The following is a 5,253-nucleotide window of genomic DNA, read 5'->3' on the forward strand; positions in this document are numbered from 1 at the left end:
CCCCCCCCCCCCCCCCCCCCCCCCCCCCCCCCCGCACACGGCATCTCGGAGAAGAAGCCTCTGGCTCATGGCTGCAGGTGCAGGGCTGGCTCAGGCGGGAGAGTAGGAAGAGGAGAGAGCAGGGCCTTCGTCGTGATTTCACTGGGCAGCCCCCCCGACTTGGGAGGTGACGAGGCTGTACTGCTCTCGCAAGCCCTAAAGCCAGGAATCGTGTTTTCTGGGCAGCACCTCCTGGGACATCCATTCTGCTTTCTCCTCCTCTGATCGGTTAGAAGGGGTTGCATTGTCCGTGGGCACGGGAGAACCCACGAAGAGGGGAGGTCTGTCATGGTAAAGTCGCAAATGGGCCAAGGCCTGAATCTTCTAAGCCAGGACTCAGAAAGCAACTCTGGAGGAAGCAGGGTTCACAGGCGGGTAACTGCGGATGGGGCTTAAAATGTGCTGACCCTGCTGTCGGTCCAAGTGCCGGGTCACGGACAGACCAGCGCCAGAGTGCTCTGGTCTGTAAGGTTTCCAGGGTCCTCTGCTGGGAGACACCCCCCCCACACACACACACACAGCCCTCCCTCACCAGCCCCAGGACGCTGGCCGCAATGCTAACCAGGGGTCCTGAACTTGGATTAAATAAGCAAAGAATTTGGGAATGACTAGATCCTAACTGGACCAGCCTCTCGAGTCGCGGGGTCTGGGTGCGCTGGCCACCGACAAGCAGCGCGTACAGCCCCCCGTGCCCCCCGCCCCCGCCCCCGTGGGTGGAGTCATTTTCCTGGTGGGATTTGGGCTGCACCTGGTCCGTGTGAAGAACAAAGGGGCAGCTCCCGGGAGCGCGACAGAAGAGACCCAAGACACCCACAGTCTTGCGGGGAGCTCGAGGCCCTGGGCGCAGGTCGTTGTGAGAGGAGGCATACAGGAGGTGAAAAGGGGGGTTTACCAAGAGTTGTGCGGGTTGCCGAAGGAGCGTGTCTGGGCGGCCGCCTCCGCCCTGTCCCTGTCCCTGGCACGCAGGTTCAGGCCCTGGGGGGCTCACCGCAGACACATGTCCAGCGTCCCCTCGCTCGCAGGCTGGCGGTCCCGTCGCTGCCCCAGGGCGGAGCCTGCGCCAAGCTTTTGTGCCCGGCTTCCAGCTCCGCGCCGGCTGGAGCCCCACACAGCCCTGCGAAGCCCACGTCCTGGACGGCGGCCGGTCTTCCAGGCGGCTGTTCTGGAAAAGGGAGGGAGTTAGCACATGTGCACTGGACGGTTTTTGGCAGAAATTATTTCTTGGTTCCCATAGAAATGTATAGAATGAGCTTCGTTTAACCATAGTGTGTTTATTAGGGAAGAAGGGGGGTGTGGGTTTTCTCTTCTGTGGTGCCTTCCAAGAATCCCGGCCCAGCACAGGTAGCCCTCAGATGTATACCAAAGGCTGTCTTAGCCGCACGCCTTGTGCTGCTTCCTCCCTTTCAGCCCTCTTCTGGACGTCTACTTTCCCTACTGGAAGGGGGAACGAAAGGAACTTATGTTTAAAATCGTCTCGCAGGGGCGCCTGGGTGGCTCAGACGGTTAGGTGGCTGCCCCCGGCACCAGTCGCGATCCCCGGGTCTCGAGCCCGAGCCCGTGTCGGGCTCCCGGCTTCTCCTTCTCCCTCTACCTCTGCACCCTAGTTGTGCTCTCTATCACTCTCTCTCAAATAAATAAAATCTTCAAAAATAAAATAAAGTCCGTTTCACTTTTGTAGTTGTCCAAACGTGGCTGAGGCCTATGAGCCGCCCCGAGCTTGGGGACGTGTTTTAGTCGTCAGTCCCTTCCGGGGATCCGGTTAACGTTGATTCTGCATTTATTCAACAAAGCTGTTCCTGGGCAGCCACTGTGCACCCAGCACTGTCCCGGGCACGGGGAATACGGCAGGAACAAAACAGATCTCTTTTCCTTGTGGAACTTGGGTCTTGACGGTGGTAGGCAATACGCAGACTAGCCGAGGAGGATGCGGGATTAATGCAAGTCCAAGGGGAAAAGGAGACCGTGGCGGGGTGTGGCCAGGAGGCACGCGCAGGGTGACCGGGGAGGTCTCAGGACAGCAAGCAGCAAGAAAGTCACCCACGCGGGTGTCTGGGGAGGGCCCTGGAGAGTGAGGCGCTGGGGGAGCCTGCCAGGCCCTGCAGAAGCCATGTGCTGGGGTGGGATGAGCAAGGGGTGTGGCAACGGGGGACGAGGGCAGAGGGGCTTGCTGGCTGCGTGTGGACTGTGGAACGATGGGACAAGGGTGGACACGGAGGCCATCAAGCGGCAGTCACAGTGATGTAGGCCAGACGTGGTAGCAGCTTGAAGCAGAGTGGTGAGGTGGAGACATTGAAAAGAGGTTGGGGTCGGAGTATATTTTCAAGGGGAGCTGACAGCATTGGATGGCCCATCAGATCCATGAGAAGTCAAGGTTGGGGAGTCTTCCCAGAACACACAGGCTCAGAGCTTAGCTGTGATGTCCAGATATTCAGAATTCACTTTTTTAAAATAAAGATTACATTTATGTATTTGAGAGAGAGCAATAGATAGCATGAGTTGGTGGGGGGGAGGGTCAGAGGAGAGGGGAAGACAGACTCCCCACTGAGCAGAGAGCCCAATGTGGGGCTTGGTCCCAGGACCCCGGGATCATGACCTGAGCCGATGGCAGACGCTTAACAGACTGAGCCACCCAGGCACCCCCAGAATTCACTTTTAGAAGAGGGGGCTTCACAAGTGTCCATCAACAGAATAATTGATAAAGAAGATGTGAGATATGTATATATATATAATGGAATATTATAAAACCATAAAAAAGAATGAAATCTTGCCATTTCAACAACATGGATGAAACTAGAGGGTATCATACTAAGGAAAATAACTCTGTCGAGAAAGGCAAAAACCATACAACTTCACTCATGTGGAATTTAAGAAACAAAACAAACGAACAAAGGAAAAAGAAGAGAGAGGAAAACCAAGACACAGAGTCTTAACTCTAGAGAACAGGTGGTCACCAGAGGGGAGGTGGGGGGATGGGGGAAATAGGGGATGGGGATTGAGGAGGGCACTTGTGATGAGCACCAGCTGATGTATGGAAGTGTTGAACACCTAAAACTAATATACACTATATGTTAACTATACTGGAATTAAATTTAAAAATTTAATTATAAAAATACATAAAAATAAAAGAGGGGGCTTCAGTCCTGAAAATTAACCTCGGTAGAGGATATGTGGCCAATGAAAAAAAAAAAAGAAAAAAAGTCCTTAATCTTTTCTGTCCACGCCACCTGAGCACCCCATTTCTAGGCAGCGGCTGCTACTGTCCCTGTGACCGGGAGCACACAAGTCTTTCTGCGGTGGGTCCCAAAGAAACTGCAGCCTCCTCCCTCGCCAGCATGATTTCGGGGCATGCCCCCCCCCGCACCCTGACACCCGCTGCTCCCCCTCCCCCAGCTCGTCGCCCAGCCTGCCTGTCCTCTGCAGGGGGCACTGCGGTCCTGAGCAAGGATGGGACAGGAGGTGGTACCAAAAGGCTGGGGTACCAGACACATGGTCCTCGATGGGACAGCTCCTCGACGGGAGGGGGAGCCTTAGGACTTCAAGCCCGGACTGCAGCCCAGTGGCTCTTCCTGAGCAAAACCAGCTCTGCTGGGCCGAGGGGACACTAATCCCAACGGGCATGGCCTCGCTTTCGCATCGCTCTTCTCTAGGACCAGAACGAGCACGTGGTAATAGACGCACGTGAACACGCCACGTGCCTATTCGTGCCTGTCACTCCCTCATATGGTATCTGATTGGGCCCCTCCTGGAGGAGCCACAGCTGGCAAAGTGACCAGTGGGTCCGGGCTTGACCTTGACTCCCTTGACTCCGAAGTCGGTGCTCCTGACCCGCGGGGCAACCATCGCCCTCTGTGCCTTGAGGATTTAGGTCCAAGCAGGGCATCCTGTCACTGTCCTCTCTCCCCCCAGAAATGGCGTTAAGGACTCCTTGCCTCTTGCCCCTGGTCTCAGGTCAGAACAGCACACGTTACTGTGTGTGATAAAACACACAGCCGAGAATTTACCCGCTCCTCTTCCAAGCGTACAGGTCAGTGGCGTCAAGTACGTTCACGCTGCGTATCATCTGCCTCAGAACTTTGCATCTTCCCGGACCGAAACTCTGCCGCCATCAAACACAAACTCCCCTCCCCCACCCCAGCCCCCCGCAACCAGGTTCTACTGTCTGTCTCTGTGAACTGGACTCCTCTAGGGACCTCCGAGAAGTGGGAGGAACATCACATGTTTGAAAGAGAATTTCCTCAACACACGTGCCCCGAGAGCCTGATAAGTGGGAGCTCAGACAGGGGACAAGCCTGCCTGCGTGGAACTTATCCAGGTAGCAGATGGAGGGGAGGCAGCCCCTGCGCGAGGGGTCCCAAATGTCAGGTCCCTCTGTCTGGAGACACAGCTAGCTGTCTGCCCCCGTGACAGAGAGTCAGGGTAGAGAAATGGCCAAAAGCCGGGTCACAGGGCAAGCTGGCTGGTGTGCAAATCCCAGCTCTGCCTCCTAGGCCTAGTGAATGACCATGTGCCTCAGTTTCCCCATCCCTATGAAGGGGAGAAGAATAATTACCTGCCTCGTGGGATTCCCGTGCAGACTAGAAGAGCTGGATGATACGTCAGGTGCTTGGAACAGCCCCTGCTACCATGTAAGCAAAGCAGACAGTCCGAGTGTCTCCTTCCCGCTGCTCCTCGTAAGAATGCTGTGCTGGTTGCCGGGAGGCAGGTGGGCAGAACGTCCACAGGACACCTTCGTTCCATAGATGTTGGGGGAACAGCCTGCCAAGGGGGTCGTGGGGGATGACCGAGCTTCGAGGCCCCAGAGGTCTAGGCCTCTTCAGAGCCTCTGCTGGCTCCCTGGAGGGAGGAGAGCCAGACAAGCAGGGAAGGAGCTCTCCGGTGAGCAGGCCCGATCCTGGCCAGCTCTGCACACACTCAGTCCCCAAGGTCCCAAGTCAGCCCACGGCCCCAGAGCGCACACGTCTCTCTCTCTCTCTCTCTCTCTCTCTCTCTCTCTCTCTCGGCCCAGCTGGCCTTCTCCAGTTTGAATGAAGGAAGACGAAGGGCCCCCGAGAGAGTCCTGGGGGCCCCCCACCTGCCTTTGGGCCACGCTGCTCTGCTGCCTGGGGCTGGGGAAACATGGGGGCCTCATCCAAGCAGCCGAAATGCTCCCTGCAAAGCAGGAGAGGCCCAGAAAGCGGCAGGCAGGGCAGTCACCTGGCCACTCCACCCCCCAGG

Source organism: Ursus maritimus, unplaced genomic scaffold (assembly GCF_017311325.1).
Source record: "Ursus maritimus isolate PB19 unplaced genomic scaffold, ASM1731132v1 scaffold_30, whole genome shotgun sequence".
Taxonomy (NCBI): Eukaryota; Metazoa; Chordata; class Mammalia; order Carnivora; family Ursidae; genus Ursus; species Ursus maritimus.